This window comes from Taudactylus pleione, unplaced genomic scaffold, assembly GCF_031769625.1.
Source record: "Taudactylus pleione unplaced genomic scaffold, aTauple2 ptg000523l, whole genome shotgun sequence".
In the NCBI taxonomy this organism is placed as follows: Eukaryota; Metazoa; Chordata; class Amphibia; order Anura; family Myobatrachidae; genus Taudactylus; species Taudactylus pleione.
This window is the reverse complement of record NW_028284925.1, coordinates 1,384,086-1,411,033: the sequence shown is the minus strand read 5'-3', so window position 1 is coordinate 1,411,033 and position 26,948 is coordinate 1,384,086. Positions and strand designations below refer to the sequence as shown.

General features: G+C 40.8%; 1 protein-coding gene across 1 annotated transcript in view; it reads left to right on the top strand.

Annotated features, from left to right (window-relative positions):
* The window catches only part of LOC148501247 (uncharacterized), a 115,028-nt gene that overhangs the window by 48,596 nt on the left and 39,484 nt on the right, over positions 1 to 26,948 (top strand). The gene's annotated exons all lie outside the window — the stretch shown is intronic.

Sequence of the window (26,948 nt, the reverse complement as noted above, 5' to 3'; positions counted from 1 at the left end):
CCTAACACAGAGCGCATAACGCACAGATACACCAGTCATTATTATTATCAGCTCTCGTCTGACGTATAGATTTACCATGAGCAAAGATACATAATCATCATCATCAGTTTTTTGCTGGACAAGGCTGCTTGAATCATCTCGAAATTTGATAATGATGACTGCTATAAATATATATAATATTAGTGACTAAAGTAACAAAACACACCACAATACACTGCAACAAAGAGTACTACAAAACACACCACAATACACAGCAACAAAGAGTACTACAAAACACACCATAATATACTGCAACAAAGAGTACTACAAAACACACCACAATACACTGCAACAAAGAGTACTACAAAACACACCATAATATACTGCAACAAAGAATACTACAAAACACACCATAATATACTGCAACAAAGAGTACTACAAAACACACCACAATACACTGCAACAAAGAGTACTACAAAACACACCATAATATACTGCAACAAAGAGTACTACAAAACACACCATAATATACTGCAACAAAGAGTACTACAAAACACACCATAATATATTGCAACAAAGAGTACTACAAAACACACCATAATATATTGCAACAAAGAGTACTACAAAATACACCACAATACACTGCAACAAAGTGTACTACAAAACACACCATAATATACTGCAACAAAGAGTATTACAAAACACACCATAATATACCACAACGACGAGTAATACAAAACAAGCCACATGTGATATGTTAGAAGTGATTGTTTACCTCACTTCTCCTTCGGGACCCCACGGCATTACTTTGCACGGGCCGTTTGTGTACCAAGCATGTGCGATCAGCCATTCCGAGGTTTTGATAAATATGCACCTAAATTTGGAAACCTCTTCATGTAAATCAAGACTGGTTTCTTCCACTTTAAATGTCATTTTCATATTAATGTAGCATATAAAACTTTACATAAACAAGAAAGAGGTAGTTGGTTGGTGCACTGATCAAGTTAAATTGGTGTATAATAAAACATAACTTATTATTTAGAAATATTAAAATTCATCTCCCCTCAAACAGAACCCATAGTATAGTGAAAAATTTAAACCACACGTGCCTACTTTGAAAAAGCATGTCGGGGAGAGTGTGAAAGCAGCACCAATAAGCACGGCGGTAAAGTGGGCGTGTCCTTCTACATCTGAGGGGCGTGTCATACATGTAATGGGCGTGTACTGCTACATCTGAGAGGCGTGTCATACATCTGAGGGGCGTGTACTGCTACATCTGAGAGGCGTGTCATACATCTGAGGGGCGTGTACTGCTACATCTGAGAGGCGTGTCATACATCTGAGGGGCGTGTACTGCTACATCTGAGAGGCGTGTCATACATCTGAGGGGTGTGTACTGCTACATCTGAGGGGCATGTCATACATGTAATGGGCGTGTACTGCTACATCTGAGAGGCGTGTCATACATCTGAGGGGCGTGTACTGCTACATCTGAGAGGCGTGTCATACATCTGAGGGGCGTGTACTGCTACATCTGAGAGGCGTGTCATAATACTGACTTACATCCAAATGTAAACGAGACTCATAGTTTCTTAGATCTATTTTTTTATGAAAACACACCGATACTTTCAGGCCTTGCTCATGTATTGTGTTTTACAAGGGGTTTCATATAAGTGGCCATCAGAAACCCTATGTGAAAATACATGTAGCCATAGGGATCATTGTGCCTTATAACCAATACAGTGACATGGCACTAATTAATATTATACCATTTGACTGTATTTAACTTTCATTTCTTTTTCCCCCAATGTATATAACAGCTAAATAATGGGGGTAAGGTGCAATCAGGGAGATTACTAGGCTCTTCAGGGAGTCAGGGAGATTGCTGTTATTCCAGGGAGTCTCCCTAACAATCAGGGAGAGTTGGTAAGTATGATTTCAACTAGTGAAACCGAAAGATTGCATAAGAAAAGAGGTGTGTTAAACCTCTAGGATGGGGGCCGGCATGTATGCAAATTACTGTTTAGAGTTAGCCTATCGTTAGCAGGGGCGGGTTTTCAATAGAGACATTATATAAGGGGCTAGAAGTGAGGGCCAAAGCCTCTTTGTTCCAGATTCCTCCAGGACAGGGAAGTGCATTTTGTCAGTTGTCATTTTCCTTAATAAAACTCTCTTAGTGCTTCTCCTTCTTCTCCTTCTTCTCTCCTCCTTTTCCTTATTGTATTTAGTCTCTTTTCATTTACTTCATATCATTGCTTTTACTTTTCCTTTCTGTCCTCAATCACTGTCTTTTCTGATTTCCTGTTCTGCTGGGGGTGGGTGTAGCTATGTCCTGCCTAGTAATGAGCCTCCCCAGACCCTGGTCCCTGGCTCCACAGTGCCCCCATGTTATTAGGAGCTGCAGGTGTGGTTTCCCTATTGATAGTTCTATCCCCCCTCAGGCTGCAGCAGCTTTGTGGAAGGTGTGCCAGTGTGGGGGAGGGGTGCTTCCCTTTAGTCCTTAATGCCCCTGGTCAATATTATCTTTGTGGCTGCAATGGCCAGCACTATAGGCAAATGCAGGAGGGGTTTATGAGTGCCTTGCCTGAACCCCCCCTCAGCCCACACCATGATGACTACAATAGAAATAGCATATAATACTAAAGTTGCATGTTTTTTAGGATCCCCTCAGTGTCACAAATGAAATAACTAGCACTACAGTCCCTGTTGATCTTTTAAATGTGTCAGCCAGTAGAAAAAGTTAAAAAGCCAGTAATGAATATTGTTGTGCACCAACTAGATCTGGAAAACATGCACTGTACGGGGTGCACTGATATGGATCACCTATTGGATCAATTATTAATACTGGATAATACACCATCCAGTACATAGGGGGACCAATCTGTGCATCTGTGTCCAGGACAGTGCATGGTTTCTTTTTCTGCCCTCTCCCAGATTCCCCAACTTGCTCATATGATCTGTAAAGGAGCCGGCACATGAAATAAAAAGATCCAGCTCAGACAGGATGGCTCTACTTCTACATATAATTACTTACTGTGTTTGCTGGTCCTGTATATGCCAGAATTATATCATTCAGTACATTCGTATGATGTATTTTATAGATGGTCTAAGTGCTGATTATGCCCTCTTAATGGTAGAAAACAGTTGCAGCAAACAGTGTCAGTATTATGCTGGGCATTGAGGTATCATTGGGGGAATAGAATGCTTTAGTGATGCGTTATATGACAGTAAGGGGTAATGGCTTTGACACTGCTTTATTTATCTATAGCACCTAAGATCTAGCTTTTATCTCCTTTGAATCATTATTATCAGCCAATAGAGGAGATTGTATTATATACTGTATTCTGAGCATTTAACTTACAAAATAGACAGAATACATGTGCTACAGTGAATTTCTACAGGGTGCACAGCTTATTATTGCAATCACTGCCCCAAGCAGCTATCACCGGGAAGCTCCATTCTCAGCTATGCTCCTACTTCGACAAATATACATTGCTGGAGGTCACGCAGCCTTCGCGTCCTGCCTATGAGGGGTACAACGCGTGCAAAGCAGCTAGTTCAGTTCGTCAGGGCTAACAGCAGGCGTCTGGGGAAAATGCTTCGCCTTTAATAATTCCACATTAAAATGTCGTTTTCGTCACCTCTGCTTGCGATGTGGTGGCAATCACCCAGTTGCCAAGTGTTTCAAGGGGGGTGCCCAGCAGCAGCCTGCACAGCCAGCAAAAGGCACAAGTGCTAAGTAAAGTTCCATCCCCTGTCCGTGTCACAGCGATAGCAAAATGGTTGAGTTGGTACCCGGTTCTGCAGGACGCAGAATTTTCGTTAAAAGGCTTCAGTTTTGGTTTTCGTTTACCTATTTGCAGGGATGTCGACACATATTCGCCTAGAAATTTGAAGTCTGCCTTTGAATTGCCTCACATTCTTAGGGAAAAAGTGGCTGGCGAGGTTAGCGCAGGCGCATTGCTGGGCCTTTTGCAGAAACCCCATTAGGGATCTTGTGAATTCCCCGGTGGGAGTGGTTCCCAAGAAAATTCCAGGAAAATAAGGGCTCATGCAACATCTGTCTTATCCGCCAGGCTCGTCAGTAAATTATGCCATACCAGTTGAGGTTTCCTCGGTGGTGTACCAGTCTTTTGACGATGCTTTGGACGTCATTAGGTGTTATGGTCCGGGCGCACTGATGGCTAAGATAGATGTTGAGTCAGCTTTTCGTCTACTTCCTTTGCACCCAGAGTCATTCCAGTTTATGGGTTTTTAGCTTGGACAACGGATATTGCATAGACAAATGCTTGCCTATGGGGTGTTCTGTGTCCTGTGCGTTTTTCGAGCATTTTAGCACCTTCCTACACTGGTGCGCGGAATTTATTTATTTAATTTTTGCGGTAGTCATGGAATAGCCCACTATCTCGATGACTTTCTGTGTGTCGGCCCTTCCGGTTCAGGCAGATGCAGTTATCTTTTGTTTTCTTTACGAGCGCTGTTTTTTCATTTGGAGTTCCCGTTGCTGTGGACAAAACGGAGGGCCCTTCCCCTTGTCATTCCTGGGTATCGAGATCTGTACCTCGGTGGGTTCTTGTCGCATTCCTCTCGATAAGCCTGTCAAGTAATGCCATAGCGGAATGCACGGCTTCCAGTAGAATTACCCTGCGGCAGGCGCAATCCCTCCTGGGCCTGTAAAGTAATTCCAATGGGCAGAGCTTTTTCACGTAAATTGGAAAGGGCCACGGCTGGTGTCACTAACCGAGACATTTGCTACGTTTATCCTCAGAGATTAAGCAGGACCTCTCTGTCTGGGTCTCGTTTCTTCGGGATTTTAATGGCGTTCGGTTGTGGATGTCTCCAGCCGCTGACAATTTGCAGCTGCAGCTGTTCACCGACGCAGCAGGCACCACGGGGTTCGGATGTTACCTTGATGGCTCCTGGTGCGTTGGCCGTTGGCTGGAAGAATTGGTGGGAAAGGGTTTGACTAAGGACTTACTCCTTCTCAAACTCTTTCCCATAATGGTTTCCTTGGAAATCTGGGGGGAATGGTTACGCAATCGCAGCATCATTATCAGGTGGGACAACCTGGGCATGGTCCATGCGATACAATCAGCAACATGCGGCTTCCCTGCTGGTTTTGCGCTTGCTAGCGCAGCTGTGCTCACATGTTTGCGCAGTAACATCATGTTTAAGGCAAGACACGTTCCTGGGGTGGAGAATGAGATAGACGATGCGTTATCACGTTTCCAGTGGGCTAGGTCCCGATCTGTGGCCCTGGTGCTGACGTTGTGCTTTGCCCCTCTTATGTTTGGCAGGTGATCGAGCCGGCATGGAGGGCTAAGCAGAACAGTCTTTAGCCCCCTCCACGTTGCGAGCATATCGGCAGGCATGGAATGAATGGGAAGATTATTCCCGTAGCAGCAAACAGGCAGGTAAGAGTCAGCATCGTTCGATGCTTTCTTTTATTTGGAGTCTCCGTTTGGCTGGCAGATCCAGGGCTTCTGTTACGCGCTCTTTGGGGGGCATTGCATTTTATTGTAAATTGAAGGGCCAACCTGACTTTACTAAAAGTTTTCTGATAGTGAAGGCTTTAAAGGGTTGGGCACGGGTCTCCCGGCCAGTAGCTGACCGTAGGAGACCTGTGGACGCTCATCTGCTTCCGGCAGTATTAGGGGCGGTTCTCGGAGTGGCTCTTACTGCGTATGAGGCGGTCCTGATTCAAGTGGTGTTTTCGGAGGCTTTTCACGGCACCTTGAGGGTATCGGAGCTGGTGGCATCATCCAAATGGGTTGATGCCGCCATGCTCCTCTCGGATATCCTGGTCAGTGAGAGGTCTGTTCTCTGTAGGATTCGGCAGTCGAAGACCGACCAGACTGGTAGGGGTGGGTGGATCTCGTTGGGTCCATCTAGGGACGAACAGATCTGCCCCGTGGCACTAGCTATGCGGTATGAGTTATTGCGGCCGGATGTTCCTGGTTCATGACTCATGCATATGGACAGGACTCCGCTTACCAAATACCAGTTTGGTTGGTTTTTGAAGAGGTGTGTATCAGTTTTAGGCCTCCCGCCTCAAGATTTTGGTACACACTCGTTTCTGATCGGAGCCGCAACTTCGGCGGCAGCTGCGGGTTTCTCGGCATCAGAAATTAAGGCCCTAGGACGTTGGAAATCGGATAGTTATAAAGGTTACATTCGACCTAGGCATGAAGGCCCTTTGTTTAAAGTCATTTCACAGTCTGTTCCGGTTACGTTTATATTTTATGCTTGCCTGGTTTTTGTCTTGTCTCATGTACTGTCCTGTCTTGTCTGTTACCCCTGTCCGTCCTACTCGGGATTAGCTACTCGCCATTGCTGGCAATGGGAGTCTTGAGGGATTTTACAATTTTTACCTGAACTGACGGATTCAATTCGGCTATTCTCAATCATTTAATTAGGCCATAGTCCATCCCTCAGCAGGTTTTTATTTTACCTCTTGCCGAGTTCACCTGTTTTTTCCCAATTCCCCCCCACCCATTCTTCCCCTTTGTGTCTTCTGTTTGTCTCAGCCACTTCAAATAGTAAAGTCGGCGACCAATAGAAAATTTTTCTTTTTGGCAGATACTCACTTATGTTCTATCAGATCCCACTAATACACCATAAAATTTTATTGTTTTATGACAATTACTAATTTTTTATTTACTGCTTTCCTCCACCTTTAGGATTGCTCTTTGACACGCAGGACATTTGGGTTATAGGCCACTCATATATTTTCTGGGCTGCTAGGTTTGAGTTCAGATCAAGCTCCAATTTTTGAATATTCAGCTAGGGTCCGTTGGATAGGTTCCAGAGGTATGAGATGGCATTCCTTTTGTCCTAAACTGTTAGAGTATGCAAGGCTTTTTGGTAGGCCACGTATTTTGGTGGCTTATTTAGGAGGCAACGACTTAGGGCAGAGGTCCACTGTAGAATTACGAGTTGATATTGTCAACGATTTGGCGAGGGTGCTATCGGCCTGGCCCTTGTGTAAATTAATTTGGTCTTGCATTGTACATCGACAGGTCTGGCGTGGGGTTAGGAGTTTTCCTGCTAATGACGAAGCTAGGAAGAAACTTAATTTCGCAGTTGCCAAATTTGTGATGGCCAATTATGGCCGTTTCATTTACCATAATAACATTCAATTTCGATTTAGTTATATGTATAGACCTGATGGAGTTCATTTAACAGAGGAGGGTGTGTCATTGTTTATTGGGGATCTTTTTGAGGAGTTGGCGTTATTGGGGTAGTACTTGGTATGGTGGCGGTGCGGCGGTTCTATAAGCTGAACCTTGCTGTGGCGGGAAAGAACGGCAGTTCACCAGTCCAGGTGCAATTATGATTTAAGGGCGCTCCCTTCGTTGACTGGTAGTTGGCTGTACCAACCTAACGGGGGGCAGTATCATCACCTAAACGGGTGGGTAGTCAAGTTGGAGGGTGAGCGTTACCTTTTGTGTTTGACATGGTTTACATGGTTATGTGTATGCACTCTGGGCGATCTACGCCTGCTATGTCTTTTGTTGTTTGTGTGTGGGCATAGCAGATCTGGCTGATTTCTGGCTGTCCTTTCTTTGCCACCATACATCCTTAATTAATTTAAGAATTAATAAATAATATTAATTTCTCCAATAAATCGCCATCGAGTTATCTGCCAAATCCACGTCTCAGTGTCTTTATTTTATGTTAGTATGATAAGTGGTTTGCACACATGACAACACCTCATCCGATAGAAGGTTTAAAGAAGTTTAAAGGAGAAATCAGGGCAGTAACTATGGTGGAGCGACATGTGCCATGGCACAGGGCACTGCAGGGCAGGGAGCACCATTCAGACCTGTAAATTTTCTGTTTATAATCTATCTCACTTGTAACTTCCTCTCTTTTTTATTCCCAGCAACTCCTTGCCGCCCCTTTCTCCTCCCTGGCAGCCCATTAGACCACACCCTTTTTTGGGCACTTGTCTTATGTCCCTATTTGTAAAACACGGGGGGGCACCAATGCTCTTACTGGCCCAGGGCACCACAAAGTATAGTAATGGCTCTGGGAGAAATAAAATCTATTTAAAATAAATAAGGTAGATACTGTAGTAATGTCACGATATAATAAGGTAACATATATATATAAAAATATAGACAGAGCTAATAGACAAGACAATTTATTATAGCATAGATATGAAGTATAATAAAAAACCTATACAATTCAAAAAGTTAAAAAATAAAAACACAGTAAATACTGATATTCCATCAAGAATTGATAAAAAAAAAAAAAATCAGTCCCGAACTGTACTCAAATAAATCAATTAAAATTCAGGCGCATATATAATAGAATAAAGAAATATATATAATAAGTATTCTGCAATTTAGTTATAATGTTGATTCTCTGCTGCTCCTACAAAGTAAATCTGTGATACTCTAAACCAGGGGTTCCCAACCACGGTCCTCAAGGCACACTAACAGTCCAGGTTTTAAGGCTAGCCGTACTTGAGCACAGGTGACTTAATTAGTACCTCAGTTATTTTGATTTAACCATCTGTGCTTTAGCATGGATATCACTAAAACCAGGACTGTTAGTGTGCCTTGAGGACCGAGGTTGGGAATCACTGCTCTAAACATATAAACAAACTGTTATTTTTCAAATAACAAGGAGCGCATATAGATATCAAAATATCAAACAATTTTTATATAAAATATATCCATAAATACATCAAATAAAAGTATTTATATTAAATTGCACAATAGCATTGATACACATTTAGAAGAATAATATTTAAATCTTCAAAAATAATTGATAAAATATGTGCTAATTTTATCAATTATTTTTGAAGATCTGAATGGTATATACCAACTGGTTTTCAATAGCACAATCCTTTACGCGTTTCTCTGCCTTTTGTACATTCAGCGGCTTAATCAGAAGTCTGTATCTTTTCTCAAACTCACCTGGCTTCTATCACAGGGATCGGCGCAATGCGCTTGTGCCGTCAGTAAGTATCCAAGCCTCATTATGGGAAGGGACCATGTGATAGTCTCTAGGAGGAAGTTCTGATTGCCTCCACTCCAGCTTCTTAGCTGGTCTTTGGTGCGCGTGATCTATAGCCTTCATGCGTTCCAGCGGTACACTTCCGCGTTTCATATGCCCGGAAGGGATCGGGCAATTATTAAATTGATTTTAATTGGGATACATACATTTTAATACTTTAACAAAGCTGACGTTTAAAATGAGAAGAAAGAAAACAAAATCTTGCAGATGGCAGTCGATAGTATTTTATGACACATATTTCATTTTCTAAATCCAATTATATCTACAGACCTCTTGCATTACTTTATCTAGACCTTAAATATATATTATAAGTCTTATCTCATATCAACAAGAGAGATCATTATCTCATAGTATTCTGGTCTATCGAGTATCTATCAAAGCATGTAGGGAAGGGGGTAGGGATATCCTGAGCACTGGTTAGACCACTGAAGATGTGGATTGGAGGTAGGTAGGTTCCAAAATATATCAAGATACAAGAAAGAAATCTATATATGAATAAATCTCTCTATGGAGGTGCACCCTGGAACCCTGGAGAGTTATATTGAACATGAAAAGAAGAGATACTCTCTCTTTATGGGCACTCGATCTACTCAATTAAAGTTAAAATTTGGCTTTTAATAATTGCCACTAAAAAATAATAATAATAATAATAATAATTCCACACTTAATATCAAAAAGACATCTGTACACAAAACATAGAACAAAACAACATGTAGTCTGGCCAAAATTAGGTCCAGTTAGTAAAAAACTGACTGACTAGATAAGGGAGATGAATGTATCTAATCTAATCTCTCAGCTCCCAGTTATGGTAAATCAGACATGGTAATCATGGCACCATAGTCAGACAGATGGCGAAAATAGTAGAAGAATTTTAATTGATCAGAGAATATATACCCTTTGCTTGTGACCACCTGATCAAATCAATGTCCTGTTCATTCAGGATTATACACTATTGTTTAACTGAGAGTATTTTTATGTCCAACAAAATATAAATAACATACAAAAACAAACAGTAACAAATATATATATATATATATATATATATATATATATATATTGGTGGATCTCAGAATAACAAACATGAGCAGCAAAACCGTGGTAGTAACAGAGGTAAAAAAAAACGTATATAGTGTTTATCAGTTATCACAGGTATCCTCCTGAATGTATAGACTTTATACCATTGTATTGATTCATACACATTTTGTGGACAGTTTTATTACAATATCCAACATTTCAAAGTAAATAGACCGTAATATACAGTGATTACTTACAGTTTTTTGCCACTGATAAAGAGAATAGTCAGAGAGAGTCTCCCCACTGACGTATGGCAGAAATGTCTTATACATGCATAGAACGCCCTGTGAGCGGATCCCTCCCTATACATGGAGATAGAAATGATAGAATCACAGGCATCTGCTGTTGGACAGAGCACTAGGGGGGTGAATCTGATTGAATTCAGTGCAGATCCATTCCCCTGTGTCTGTGCAATGAGAGTGCCTTAGCAGGGTAGATATGAGATAAATAGTGAAGTGTATATGTCTAGATAAAAGGGTGGATCCCCAGGGTGCTGCTTCTCAGTGTGTGCGCAGAACACAGTGGACTGTGAGTGAGAGGTCCTGGGAATTCCCTATTACACTGAATTAGTGCAGAGGGCTATCCCCACTGTGCCCTGATGTGAGAAGCAGCGCAGGGACAGAGAGAGGGTGCGCTCTGCACTCTTCCCAGAATAAAGTACCTGTGGTTCAGGATGTTGCTGCTCGTGTCGTGGTGGTCAGCCAATAGGGGTTCCCCCTGTGCACTAAGAGGTTCCCTGAGGTTGCTCAGATGCGCGTTTCGCCAGGAGGCTTTCTTGATGGGTGGCCTGATAAATTAAATTCCCTGATAAATTAAAATTCTTTTAATATTTTTGCCATCTGTCTGACTATGGTGTCTTGATTACCATGTCTGACTTACCATAACTGAGAGTTTAGATTAGATACATTCATCTCACTTATTAGTCAGTCAGTTTTTTACTAACTGGACCTAATTTTGGCCAGACTACATGTTGTTTTGTTCTATGTTTTGTGTACAGATGTCTCTTTGATATTAAGGCCCGTATTCAATTTGAGCCGCGCTACTTTTTCGCTTCCAGACTTTTCGCCTACATCACCTGTTTTGCAGGCAGAAAAGTATCGCCCACGTACCCACATATCGCCGTATTCAATTTGAAAGTAGGCGAAAACGGGACCCGGTGAAACTTGAACAGGTGAAAAGTGCTGTCAGTTTTGGGGAAATCAGCCTGACACCCTCAAAAGATGCTCTGACATGGAGGTTCACTATGATACCCCCCGATTTGGCTTGCTGAAGGTATTTGGTGTTTTTAAACGGGCTCAATAGCTGCTAAATAGCGTTTTTCTATACGTGGTGCAGAATAGTATTCAGGAGATTTTTTTGCTGAAATTAACTTATCCCAGCAAATTTGAGGTACTTGAAAATGGGGGTCAGCATATTTAAAAGTTGCTAAAGTGAACTGTAAAAAAAGTGAAAAATCCGCCTGCCGCAAGCACCTGCAATGAAAAAAACACCTGGGGCATACTTGGGGACCCCCCCAGAGTCAAGTTCGCTAGTTTTTAACTTTGTCCCCCAACATTTTTTTTTTCACCCCCAAATTCAAAATTATTTTTTTGGGTGTCCATAGGTGTTTTTTTTTTAAATTTTGACACAGTTTACCTTTCGGGGGACTGTCTGAAGGCTGCATGGGGGTTCCCACAACGTTGCACCCCAAAACCCCAATTCTGCACTTTTCTCCGCCTCCCATTCATAGGCGAAACTTTTCCGCCTATTACATTGCATTGACTTTCCGCCTAGGTGAAAAGTCTTCCTAATTGAATACGGAGTGAAATCAAAACAGGCGAAAATGACATAATCGGCGAAAAAGTTTTCGTCCAAAACACGCGAAAACGGCTTTTTGCTCCAAATTGAATACAGGGATATGTGTGGAATTATTATTATTATTTTTATTTTTTAGTGGCAAATTATTAAAAGCTAAGGCCCTCATTCAGAGCCGTACGCTCTGAGCAGAGCGCACGCTCTGAATGAGGGCCGGGCTCCATTTTCATGGAGCGTCCTCCTGGACGCTCGTATAGCTGTGGGTCACCACCCACAGGCTATACGAGCGTGCTTTGTGATGGCCGTGATGGTCGAGACCATCGCGACCATCGAAATTGCGAGCCGGAGCCTGCGGTTGAGGTTTTCAACCGCAAGCTCCGGAGTGATTTTGGCTCTATCAGAGCCAAAATCACTCCCACTGACATCACTAGTGATGTCAGTGGGCCGGCTTCTGACGGGAGGCGTTCCAGCGGGAACGCCCCCGTCAGGGAGGCACGCCCCCGGCACGCCCACCAAAGGGGGCGTGCTGTCAATCAACATTGACAGCACGCCCCCTTTGATCGGACACAACGAGCGAAGGACTTTCCTTCGCTCGTCGCGTCTGGCGCATGCGCACGACGGAGCTCCCTCCGTCGTGCGCATGCTCAGTGCATAACATCGACCCACTTGCGAGCGGACAGCCGCTCGCGAGTGGGTCTGAATCAGGCCCTAAGTTTTAACTTGAATTGAGTAGGTCGAGTGCCCCATAAAAAGAGAGAGTAACTCATCTTTTCTTTGTTTTCACTATCGAGTATCTAAATCAGTAATCGTGTACATAAAATAAATCTAAGGAAAGAAAATCTACAATGATGCTTAAATAATCTACACAAGTATATGTATACCGGCACATATATATATCTATACACATACACAGGGCCGGATTAAGGTATGTGGGGGCTCCTGGGCAACAAACGTGTGGGGGCCCCTATCAATGAAAGTTGTGTGTGTGTATGTATATACAGTGTATATACTGTGTATATATATATATATATATATATATACGCGCGCATGCATATATATATGTATGTATATACTGTATATATACACACATGCATATACTGTATATACAGTATACACATATTTGTGTATATATATATGTATGCATATATATATATATATATATATATACACATACTTACCTACTCTCCCAAAATGGTTGGGAGCCTCCCGAAAATCTATGAAAGTCTCCCGAAACCGACCCGCACCCCCCCGTTGCCGCCCGCACTCCCCCGTGACTGCCCCCTTACTGTGTAAAAGTGGGCAGAATCTGGGCACTGAATCGCGTCATTTTAGCCCATTATGGGGTATTGTGTGTAGAATTTTGAGGACTAAAATTAATTTATTAAATTTTGGAATAAGGCTGTAACATAACAAAATGTGGAAAAAGTGAAGCGCTGTGAATACTTTCTGGATGCACTGTATGTATGTATGTGTGTGTATATATATTATAAGGACACAGTCGTTATATTAAGGCTGCATCTAAAAAAACACAATTCTCCCATAGAGAACTCCCGAGGGGGGGCATGGTGTTTAAGGGGCTACACTTCAAAAGATATTAGGGATACCGAGCTGAAATGTGGCACGGGCTGGTAGAACTGTCACTGGGTGCTGCATGCCAAATTTCAGGGCAAAAACATAAAAAATGAGGATTTGGGAGTAATCTAAATTTCCAACTGTCACTTTTTTCTGACAGTCTCAAATAGGACCACTTTTCTGCTGTTCTCTATGGGGGATTTTTGGGAAGGCATAACTCGGGGTAGGGGGCGAATATAGACTTGGGGTTTATTTTGCACATTACCCTTGAGTAAGTCTATGAGACAGACGAAACGCGTTGGGTGCCTCCAGAAACCTGCCTCACTTGAACTTACCTAAAGATACACAACTGAGATAAGCACTTGGCACTTTGTCGTTTATTTATCCCTCTATATTTTGCAATAGAGATATTAACTATGTTATGCTTATTTAAATATAGATCCTTTGTATTGTATTATATGTTTTTTATCTCTCTATTTTTACAATGTTTTTTATACATTTATAGATTATTGATTGTCATTAGCTATTAAAACGTGTATATATTTTTTATATAGAATATTTGTCTATCTGGTCCATGATACTATCAAGGTAGATTGTGTTTGATCCTAAAATACGCATTTTATGTGCATGCACAGAAATTCATGTTTTAAATAACCTTTTCGCACTACTGCGCTGACACTTTAGTACATCATTTAACGTTTAGTAATATTTGTTTCTTTGATCTACATTTATTATTCATTTGACACATCCTAGATACAAGTAGTTAGTGACTCTTTTCACAGCTACACTCCACACCTTTGTATTAATTAAAATACTATATATATATATATATATATATATATATATATATAATATATATATATATATATATATATATATATATAATTTATGGTTATATGAATTGCACTGACACTTTTATTACACGATTATATCTCCAACCCCCCTTTTCCTGTTTTTATTGATCTTATCATTGTTTATATCCGTTAGATGACTGCACACTTCTAGATTGATACCCACTATAGTGTTGTTGTATTATTTTGTTTACTTTCTACCTTCTATATCTAAGCACTACTGTCGCTGTACAGAAAGGGCCTGATTCAGAGCGGACGCTATGCTGCGCTCGCATTGAGCGATTTTACGCAAACTGCGCATGCGTATGAGTCGCAATGCGCGTGCGTGAACCAGTCATTGAGATGGGAAAGTGCTCGCCCGTAGTCCGCAGTCGGGCCGCTATTTTAAGTGACAGCGCCGTTTGTGGGTGGTGACAGGGGAAGGTGCTTGTAAACGGGGGTGTGGATGTGTGAACGCAGGCCTGCCCGACCGTCAGAACGGCGTTTAATGGGTGTGCATAATTAGTAAAGTAGCGTCATTACACACGTGACTGGGATGTATTTTAGCCAGAACTGCTCGCAATGTTGTGGTGGGAAAAGGCTACGAAGATGACGTGTGTTGCGAGTGGCAGAGGGGCGTCTTTATACTGGTGCGAGCGCATAGTGCAGCCGCTCGCTATTACTTAGTAGGTGGCTTTACACGACGCAGTGCAAGCACATGATTTAAATAGTCGGCCCCTTTTAGCCAGCGAGCGGCTGCAAATAGCGTCCTGGTCTGAATCGGGCCACAAGTCCACTTTTAAAATATGCCTGAGTATAAGAGCAGACTACCGCTGTTGATTTATTTTTCTTGCGATAGCTGACATCTATAACCAGATAGGAAAGTGCGATTAGACATTATGTATTGTGTGCAGGGGCGGGTTGGGAATTTAAAGTGGCCCTGGAAAAAACTGCGAAAGTGGCCCCATGGAAAAAGTGGGTGTGGCCTTGTGGCTAGGGGTGTGGCCACGTGTGAAATGCTACGCCCACAAGCTACTCGCCTTGTTTTCATCATGCTGGGGGCATGCCCACCGCTCCGGGAGCTGATGGATATGCCCCCAGCTCCTCTTTTCAGGGAATAAACACAGCGAGTGTGTGAATAAGTGTTTTCTTACCTATATGAGGTCTCTGCAACAAGGAACCTCTGAACAGATTGATCCTCCCTGGACAGGCAGTGTCTTGGCAGTTGTCGGTTTTCACTATTCATGCTGGAGATCACATGGTCCGGAAGCCGCCTGTTAGCGTAGGAATAAAGCCAATGTCATCAACATGCAACAGAGGTTCCCGCCAGTAACACCCCCCTGTATCTCACCAGCACCATCCCCTGTATCTCACCAGCACCATCCCCCTGTCACTCTCCAATACCATCCACCTGGGTCTCTCCAATACATCCCACTGTCCTGCTCCAGCTCCTCTTTGCCCCCATTGCCATCTCCTTTTTGCCCCAGCACCATCTCCTCTGTGCCCCCAGTGTCAACCCTCTCCCCACATCACAACATGCTCCCACAGCACAGCAAAACCCTCTCCCCTCACAGCCCCCTTCAGCACAGCCCTCGGGATCTCTCTCTCTCATTCATATATATATATATATATATATATACATATACATATACAGTCAGGTGCATAAATATTGGGACATTGACAGAATTTTCATATTTTGGCCTCTATTCACCACCACAATGGCTTTGAAATGAAACAAACAAGATGTGCTTTAACTACAGACTTTCAGATTTAATTTGAGGATAATTACTTCCAAGTCAGGTGAACGGTGTAGGAATTACAACGGTTTCTATATGTGCCTCCCACTTTTTAAGGGACCAAAAGTAATGGGACAAACTAAACAATCCTAAATCTAACTTTCACTTTTTAATACTTTGTTGCAAATCCTTTGCAGGCAATTACAGCCTGAAGTCTGGAACGCATAGACATCACCAGACGCTGGGTTTCATCCCTGGTGATGCTCTGCCAGGCCTCTACTGCAAATGTGTTCAGTTCCTGCTTGTTCTTGGGGCATTTTCCCTTCAGTTTAGTCTTCATCAAGTGAACTGCATGCTCAATCAGATTCAGGTCAGGGGATTGACTTGGCCATTGCATAACATTCCACTTTTTAGCTTTAAAAACTCTTTGGTTGCTTTTGCAGTATGCTTCGGGTCATTGTCCATCTGCACTGTGAAGCGCCGTCCAATGAGTTCTGAAGCATTTGACTGAATATGAGCATATAATATTGCCCGAAACACTTCAGAATTCATTCTGCTGCTTTTGTCAGCAGTCACATCATCAATAAATACAAGGGAACCAGTTCCATTGGCAGCCATACATGCCCACACCATGACACTACCACCACCATGCTTCACTGATGATGTGGTATGTTTTGGATCATGAGCAGTTCCTTTCCTGCTCCATACTCTTCTCTTCCCATCACTCTGGTACAAGTTGATCTTTGTCTCATCTGTCCATAGGATGTTGTTCCAGAACTGTAATAGCTTTTTTAGATGTTGTTTGGCAAACTCTAATCTGGTCTTCCTGTTTTTGTGGCTCACCAATGGTTTACATCTTGTGGTGAACCCTCTATATTCACTCTTGTGAAGTCTTCTCTTGATTGTTGACTTTGACACATATACACCTACCTCCTGGAGAGTGTTCTTGATTTGGCCAACTGTTGTGAAGGGGTTTTTCTCCACCAGGGAAATAATTCTTCTGTCATCCACCACAGTTGTTTTCCGTGGTCTTCCGGGTCTTTTGGTGTTGCTGAGCTCTCCGGTGCGTTCTTTCTTTTTAAGAATGTTCCAAACAGTTGATTTGGCCACACCTAATGTTTTTGCTATCTCTCTGATGGGTTTGTTTTGATTTTTCAGCCTAATGATGGCTTGCTTCACTGATAGTGACAGCTCTTTGGATCTCATATTGAGAGTCGACAGCAACTGATTCCAAATGCAAATGTCACACCTAGAATCAACTCCAGACCTTTTACCTGCTTAATTGATAATGAAATAATGAGGGAATAGCCCACACCTGTCCATGAAATAGTTTTTGAGTTCATAGTCCCATTACTTTTGGCCCCTTAAAAAGTGGGAGGCACATATAGAAACCGTTGCAATTCCTACACCGCTCACCTGATTTGGATGTAATTACCCTCAAATTAAATCTGAAAATCTGCAGTTAAAGCACATTTTGTTTGTTTCATTTCAAAGCCATTGTGGTGGTGAATAGAGGCCAAAATATGAAAATTCTGTCAATGTCACAATATTTATGCACCTGACTGTATGTATGTATATATATATATATATATATATATATATATTATAAGGGCACATTCGTTATATTAAGGCTGAATCTAAAAAAATGCAATTCTCCCATAGAGAACTCCCGATGGGGAGGGGCTGGGTGTTTAAGGGGCTACACCACAAAAGCTATTGGAGGTACCGAGCTAAAATTAGCATGGGCTGGTAGAACTGTCACTGGGTGCTGCATACCAAATTTCAGGGCAAACACATAAAAAAATGTGGATTTGGGAGAAATCTAAAGCTCCAACTGTCAGTTTTTTCTGACTCTTTTCTGCTGTTCTCTATGGGGGGTTTTGGGAAGGCATAACTCAGGGTAGGAGGCGAATTTAGACTTTGGGGTTTATTTTATTAGGTAGCTTTTGTTCCAGGGTAGGTGCTATTGGGGTTTAGGTAATTGAGAAAGTTACAGTTTTTAAACCATTACATCACGAATCTGCCATATTAGAGAAAGGAAGTTTCAACTTATTGCGCAGCCTCAGTAGGAGCCTCCAGCAGGCGTACTCACTGTGGCTTCACTTGGGTGAACCAAGATGGCTGGCCAGTGTGGGCTTGGGGGAAGGAAGTGACCGTTAGCTGCGGTGCGGGTGGAGGTGGTGCAGGTGGCAGGACCCGGGGAAGGTAGCAGCAGACAGATGCAGTAAGAAGGTATTGTGTATCACTGCGCTATGTTTTATAAGCAGCTCATTGAAATGCAAGCATAAAAAATAAATAAAGTTATGAGCGCTATATATATAAATAAGTAGTGGCACCTGTAAGAAAATACATAGGTTAGTAACTTATGTTTATAGCTCCTTTGTGGAGAATGTAGATTGAGGTGAGACCCAGTCTGGGGTCGCTATTGCCGTGTTGCTGTTAGCCCTGACTATCCTTACCTTGTCCCACCAGTGGGTGCTCTTGCGGTATGAGTCCGGGCGGTGATGGTAGTTGGTGGAGCTGAGTCTGGCCTTGACTCCTTTTCCACGTGTGCCGCTGGCGTCTGGCCGAGTGCGGCCACGGGTGATGACATCAGCGGGATACAGCAGACAATTGCGGATGGCTTTGTAGCCAGTATGCCTCGATGTCGGGTGTAAGTCACCTACTGCCCCCAACGCGTTTCATACCCTCAAGCACTTTGTCAAAGATGGCATTGGGTCTAATACTGCTGGTTTAAATACCTAAAAGAACTTTATTAATTTTCCATTAAAAACCGGAAGTTGTCAACGGAAGTGTATAAAAAGAGCGGTTACCATGTGTTGCCCTCCATATTAGGAATAAAATTAATTTTATAAGGTGCCACATAATTATAAAATATGTTAAATTATATATAAGATATGTTAAAATATTAATATAGCAGTACAAATATGAAATAAAATAAATAATATAATTTAAAATATGAAGTTTGGAAGTTTATAACAGGATTATAAAAATGCATTTAATAAATTATATAATTTAAAATATGAAGTTTGGAAGCTTATAACAGGATTATAAAAATGCATTTAATTCAATATCTATATTTAGACCAGATGGTTGCAAAGTTTTAAGATCGTAGATCCATTTTGTTTCTATTCTTTTTAGGCTACAATATTTCCACCTCTCCAGTTTCTTTGAAGTTTTTGTATTGATGTAAATTTCAGACCTACTGGATTTTTTTTATGTACTTCTGCGAAGTGCTTTGAAACACTATGGGTTTGTAAGCCTCTTTTTATATTATAAATATGTTCCGCCAATCTAGTCTTCATTTTTCTCTTCATTTGACCTACATTTTGAAGCCCACAGGTGCATTCCAGTAGGTAAATTAGTTCTTCACTGTCGCATGACATAAATTCTTTTATTTTGTACTTCTTTCCAGTTATATTTGATTTGAATTCACGTATTGGTTTTGTTGTTGTTATTTTTTGGATCTTGCATGCTGCACATTTAAGGCAGTAATGGTGTCCTTTATTGAGAAGTGAAGATTCCTCATTCAAGGCAACAAAGCTTTTTACTAATTCCTGTTTCATATTCCTTGCTTTGCGGTATATAATACGTGAGTTCTCTGAGATATGGGGAATCAGATCGACGACCAGCCTCAAAATATGCCAGTGTTTTCTTATTAGGTCTTCTATAGTTTCAGTATTGCTATTAAACTGTGTGATAAATGAGAGGTTTCGTTCTTCATTCTTATTCTTGTTTTTAATTAGATCTTTCCTTTCAAGTTGTTCTATTTTCGTTAGTTGGCTTTCTAGATCTTTGGATTTGTAGCCTTTATTGATAAACTCAGTCTTTAATTTCTCGCTTTGTTGGTGATTTTCTGAATTTTCAGTGCAATTACGTTTTATTCGTCTGAATTGTCCTCCAGGTATATTACGAATCCAATTTCTGTGGTGATTGCTTGATACTGGTAAGGCATTGTTCCCATTTACTTCTTTGATATATGTTGTTGACTGTATTTTATTTTCTCTAATGTAAATTTCCAAGTCTAGGAATACAACACTTTCCTTGCTCGTCGTAGTTGTGAATTCCAGGTTGATGTCATTCCTATTGATATACTTGATGAAATTTTGTAATTCTTAATTCGGTCCATCCCATCAATATCATTGATATACCGTTTCCAACAGATTATATTGTTTTTATATTCATTATTTTCCCATATATGGTCATCCTCCCATTTTGAGACAAACAAGTTTGCATAACTAGGTGCAAAGGAAGTTCCCATCGAGGTTCCCTGTTTTTGGAGATAGAATCTGCCTTCGTACCAAATATAATTGTGTGTTAGGATAAACTCAATATTTTCCATAATAAAATTGATTTGTTCATTCTCAATTTCTGTCATCGTGGAAAGGAAATATCTAGTATTTTCACATCCATTATCCTGGGAAATGCATGTGCACAATGATTTCACATCGCTTGTTCCCAAAGTGTAATTGTCCTTCCAGGTCACCTTTTCTAATACTTGTAATATATTTATGGTATCTTTAAGATGGCTTCTTTGCTGAAATACCAAATCTTGGAGAAAGAAATCAATGTACTTAGATAAATTACTTGTGATGGAATTTAGACCCGATATTATCGGGCGACCGGGAGGGTTTTCTAAATCCTTGTGGATTTTCGGTAAGAAATAGAATGTCTGGATTTTTGGATCTTTTTCCCAAACATAATCGAATTCTTTTTTCTTGATAATTCCCATCTCTAAACCTTTGTTCAGGATTTCTTCTAATTGTTTTGCGAATTTAGTTGTTGGGTCCATAGGTACTATATCGTACTTCTTTGTATCACCTAGTAATCTTTCGGCTCCTTGTTTATATTTTTGTTTGTCCATCAGCACGATTCCCCCTCCTTTGTCGGCTGGTTTAATTGTAATCGAAGTGTCTTTTTTTTTAATTCTCTCAAACTTCTTTTCTCTTCAGCAGACAAATTATTCTTTATCTTTTGTTTTTCTGGTAAAGTAGAAATATATTTTTCCATCAATTTCTGAAAAGTCTCTATATGTGGTCCTTTGCAGTGTGTGGGATTGAATGTTGATGATGGTCTAAATTCTGTATGTTTGTAATTTTTTTCTGATATTTGATTTGTTCTTATCTGCATTTCCTTGGAATAAAACTTCTTTATACAAAGCTTTCTCACAAACTTTTGGACATCAATATACAGATCAAATTTGTTAATAGTGGACTGTGGTGCGAATTTGAGTCCCTTTTCTAATAATGTGGTTTCTGATTGTGTTACATTTTTTTCGCTTAGGTTGAAGATGGTGGTTTTTGAGTTTAATTGTTTCTTTTTTTGAGACTTTTCCTGTTTCCCTCCTCTTGTCCCTCTTCTTCTGAAAGGGGGTTCTTTCACACTTTTTTGTTTTGTGAAGTCTGTATATGGTCCGGAGGTTTTTTCACGCCATGCGTCAACTCTAAAATATCATCCTCATCCTCATTACATTCCTCTTCTGAGTCTTCATGTAGATTCCTTTTATAGGAATTTTTTCTAGTTTCATAGGAGATTGTTGCTTCTTGTTTTTTCTCAGATATGTTCTGTCTGTTCTTCTATTAGAGCTCTTTCTCTTCCAGATCTGTATGAATTCTTTATAATTTTATAGGGATTCTCTCCGAATGAAAAGTTCCTTTGATTATATGGTTTATAATCTTGTCTACCATTTCTCAGTTGTGGTGTTGTTTTAATAAGGGGTTCTCTTCTTTTTTGTTTTTGTTGGTATTGTATTCCAGATTGAGGATTTGTTTGTAGTATATTGTTTCTATATTTATGTTCTCTTTGTACTTTCTGATTATAAGTGGATTTTTGTCCATATTGTTCAGATTTATGGGCTGTTTGTTGTGTATGTATACTGTTTGTTCTCTTTTCATTCTTTTTTTGTTGGTATATGATTAATTCCTCTGTGTCTCTTCTAAATTTTCGTTGTTTCTGTGTAATTATCGTTTCTTCCAATTTTTCAATCTTTTCATTGGTCATTCTTATCAAATTTCTAAAGTCTTCCATTCCTGTTAAACTTTCAAATCTTTTTTCATATAACTCTGTTATCATTAGCTTTTTCTAATGTACTTTTTCTATCTTCAACAATTAACTTCATGAGTTGTATGGAACATGAATCTAATATAGTGTTCCACTTCTCATAAAAATCACTTTGGATTGGTTGAAATGTTGCTACTTTATTAATTCGTAAACCTCTTGGTATCATGTCATTTTCAATATATTTATTAAGGGTGGTGATTTCCCACCACTGTTTTACCTCTTGAGTGTAGCGTTTCTCTAATTTCAGAAATTGACTACAAAATCTTTCATCATTAGTATTATTGTCTATTTCTTGATATTTCAGATTATTACTAAAAACATTATCTAGATTATTTCTTAGATGTTGGTGTGTGACATGTACTGAGGTGTATTTGGACATGGGTTTACAGCTGCAGTACACTGGTTGGGTAAATCACTAAAAAGGTATTGTGTATCACTGCGCTATGTTTTATAAGCAGCTCATTGAAATTCAAGCACAAAAAATAAATAAAGTTATGAGCGCTATATATATAAATAAGTAGTGGCACCTGTAAGAAAATACATAGGTTAGTAACTTATGTTTATAGTTCCTTTGTGGAGAATGTAGATTGAGGTGAGACCCGGTCCAGGGTCGCTATTGCCGTGTTGCTGTTAGCCCTGACTATCCTTACCTTGTCCCACCAGTGGGCGCTCTTTGCCGTATGAGTTCAGGTGGTGATGTTAGTTGGTGGAGCTGAGTCTGTCCTTGACTCCTGCTCTACGTGTGTCGCTGGCATCTGGCCGAGTGCGGCCGCGGGTGATGATGTCAGCGGGATACAGCAGACAATTGCGGATGGCTTTGTAGCCAGTATATGCCTCGATGCCGGGTGTAAGTCACCTACTGCCTACATGCCCTCAAGCACTTTCTGAAAGATCTGTGATACCTGCATCTGTGTATAAATAAACAACACAGAAGCAGGGACGGGATCAATGAGACCCGTCTGTGCTTCGCTATTTAAAAAAAAACAAAAAACATGTGAAAAAAATATAAAATGGCGTGCCCCACCCAAAAAAAAACAACCAGCACTGAGCTTTGGAAACCTAGTACTGGTTGTGCTAAATACAGGGGACAAACGACGTAGGGGTCCCCCGCATGAAGCACAACCAGCACCAGGCTATTCAGAACCATTCCTGGTTGCCAAAATATGGGGGACAAATGATGTAGGGGTCCCCCGTTTTCAAGGTATGGGAGTGATTTTGCCTTGCCTCTTGAACCTATGAATGTGTCAATCACTATCCACTTTATTCTGATAAGCTATTAATTTATTTTTCCTCTTAAGAAGAAAGTTTTCTTTTTAAAGTAAATAACATATGCTGAGTTTTTAGACCTTTCCTCTGATTTTATCCACCGGTCTTAAAAGGGTCCATTGTGTTTTATATGTGTACGTTTTTATTTACCTTTATATATTTTGTGTACTTATTAAATTGCTAAATTATTTATTTATAAGCACTAGCACTTTCATTTTTTATCACATTATGAGTTTGAATATTTAAATATTTTATATGATCAATGCACTTTGGTAAACCGGTCGCTCTACAGTCAATTTATTTATATATATATATATATATATATATAAAATGTGCCAGGTATACATATACAGTACTTGTGTCGATTATTTAAGCACCATTGTAGATTTTCTTTCCGAAGATTTTTCTTACTGTATGTACATGATTACTGATATAAATACTCTAAAGACCAGAATACTATGAGATAATGATCTCTCTCATTTTGTAGTGTTAATATGTGATAAGACTTATAATATATATTTAAGGTCTAGATAAGTAATGCAAGATGTCTGTAGATATACTGTAATTGGATGTAGAAACTGAAATATGTGTCATAAAATACTATCGACTGCCATCTGCAAGATTTTGTTTGTATTTTTGTTTTCTTTCTTCTCTTTTTAAATGTCAGCTTTGTTTATTTATTAAAGTATATATTACTCAGATCTACCTCTCCTCCCCTGACCTCTCCCCCTCTCTCCTCACCCGTATCTCCAACTGTCTCTCTGCTGTCTCTTCCGGGATGTCCCAGCGATTTCTTACACTTAATATGTCTAAGACTGAGCTGATAATTTTTCCACCCTCCAACATAACCTCACTTCCCACTATTTCTTTAACAATTGATGGCACAACTATCTCTTCTAGCCCCAAAGTGCGCTGTCTTGTAGTTATCCCGGACTCCTCCCTCTCCTACAAACCACATATCCAGAACCTCTCACAGGCCTGTCATTTCCATCTTAAAAATATTTCCAAGATTAGACCCTTTCTCACCCAGGATGCCACCAAAACTCTCATAAACTCACTGGTCATATCCAGATTAAACTACTGTAACCTCCTCCTATCTGGCCTCCCCAACTCCCATCTCTCTCCTCTCCAGTCTGTCATCAATGCTGCTGCTCGGCTCATCTTCCTCTCCAAACACTCTACATCTGCCTCCCCTCTCCTACAAGCCCTCCACTGGCTCCCATTCCCTTTCAGAACCCAATTCAAGGTTCTCATGCTCCCTTACAAAGCCCTCACCCATTCCTCTCCCATTTACATCTCGGACCTCATCTCCCTTCACTCTCCTGTCCGCCCTCTTTGTTCAACAAATGCTGCCTCTCATGCCAATTAATTACTTTCTCCCACTCCCGCCTCCAAGATTTTGCCCGCGCTGCTCCCCACCTCTGGAACTCTCTCCATCTTCCAATCAGACTCTCCACCTCTCTACAATCCTTCAAACGGGCTCTCAATACCCACTACTTCATCAAAGCCTTCCAGCTCTCATCCTAACTTGCTGCTACATGCTCTTTCCTCCCTGCCTACCCCATCTGTTTGTCTGCCCCTCCCCTTTAGGATGTAAGCTCTTACGAGCAGGGCCCTCTACCCTATTGTGTTTCTCCTTACTTTACTTTCATTTAATTCATACTCCCCACTAGGGTACCTAACATTTGGTTGCTTATGCTCTGTTGCTTATCTGGGTGTTATGGTCGCTAATGTAGCAATGTATATTATCCATGTCCTGTATTGTATTGTTCTGTAAGTCACTGCTCAACCCATTTGTTTATGTACTATGTAAGTCGCTGCGGAACACTTGTGGCGCCATATAAATAAATAAATGATAATAATAATAATGTACAGTATCCCAATTAAAATCAATTTGATAATTGCCTGTTCCCTTCCGGGCATATGAAACGCGGAAGTGTACCGCTGGAACGCATGAAGGCTATAGATCATGCACACCAAAGACCAGCTAAGAAGCTGGAGTGAAGGCAATCAGAACCTCCTCCTAGAGACTATCACATGGTCCCTTCCCATAATGAGGCTTGGATACTTACTGACGGCACATGCGCATTGCGCCGATCCCTGTGATAGAACCCAGGTGAGTTTGAGAAAAGATACAGACTTCTGAGGAAGCCGCTGAATGTACAAAAGGCAGAGAAACGCGTAAAGGATTGTGCTATTGAAAACCAGTTGGTATTTACCATTTATATCTCCCGGGAGCACTGTGAGTACAGGACTGATTATGAGGCAGAGGATTTGTTTCTGTCTGCATATGGAACGTATTGGGATAACTATAAGCTCTTGAATGAATATGGATCACAATGAAAGTTTTACCACTTGCTATGCATTCGTGCTTACTGGAATCCTACTAACACTCCTTACAAAGACTAACCGCTTTCTGCAATAATCTAACAAGAGCTTCTCATTCTCTGCAAACAATATTGCTCCTTCCCTGTCTTCCAAATAGACCACTTGCCTGTCTCACTCCTAACTCCAGCTGAAAGTCATTTCAATTAGAACAGCTATATGCCATAACAGGAGCTTTGGACTGATTTAATCTCTAAAGTGGAGGAGCTATAAGTGTTTTAAGGGAGTAAAGGATTAAAGTACTCACACACTTTGAATCATTAAAATAGCAGAGTACAGTTCGGGACTGATATATAAATATATATTTCTTTATCATTTCTTGAATGTCCCTTATGCTGTGTTATGTGGCTATACCTGTCGGTGGAATATCCGTATTTACTGTGTTTTTATTTTTTAACTATTTGAATTGTATAGGGTTTTTTTATACTTCTTATCTATACTATAATAAATTGTCTTGTCTATTAGCGATGTCGATATCTTTATATATGTTGGTTTTCTGCATAGGGCTAAGCATACACCTATCCCTGATCGCAGCTGTGGATAAGAGTACTGTAACCTTCCAATTAGGATAACTTTTAATAGGATTAAAACAGAGCGCTAATGCTGGGCATCCACTATACAATTTTCTGTCAGATATCTGTCCAATATGGCTGGTTGGAATGAAAACCTGGTAATGTGTGGGAGCAACTGAGTCGATCATATGGTTTTAAACACTTGAAAACGGACAAAAACCAATTGTTCAAATTGGTTACATTTGTGTGTTTTTTTAAGCAATTTGTCTGAACAACCATTTTTGTCTGTTTTCCAGTGTTTGTGACGATTGTCAGTTGCTCCCATACATTACCAGGTTTTCATTCCAACCAGCCAGATTGCACAGATATCTGCAAGATAATTGTATAGTGGATGCCCAGCATTAATGATTGGTGTGTCTGCAATGAGAGAGAGGGGCCCATTTATCAATAATCGCATACTCAGTGCGATCTGAGAGCAATATTACCTCCCAGGATCACATTGCAGAACACGATATTACCGCCAAAATGTATTAAAGTGCACAATCAGGGACAGTGGCTCCCGCCCGTCCCTGCGATGAGCTCGGAGTGCAGTGACCGCATCAGCGCTTCCTTTACTCCCCTCTCGGGAACTCCTGCGCAAGCACGACGGCCATTGCCAGGGGGTGTTTCCAAAAGAACTCTCTCCCGGTTAGTTTTGTGAACTGTAGCCCGTA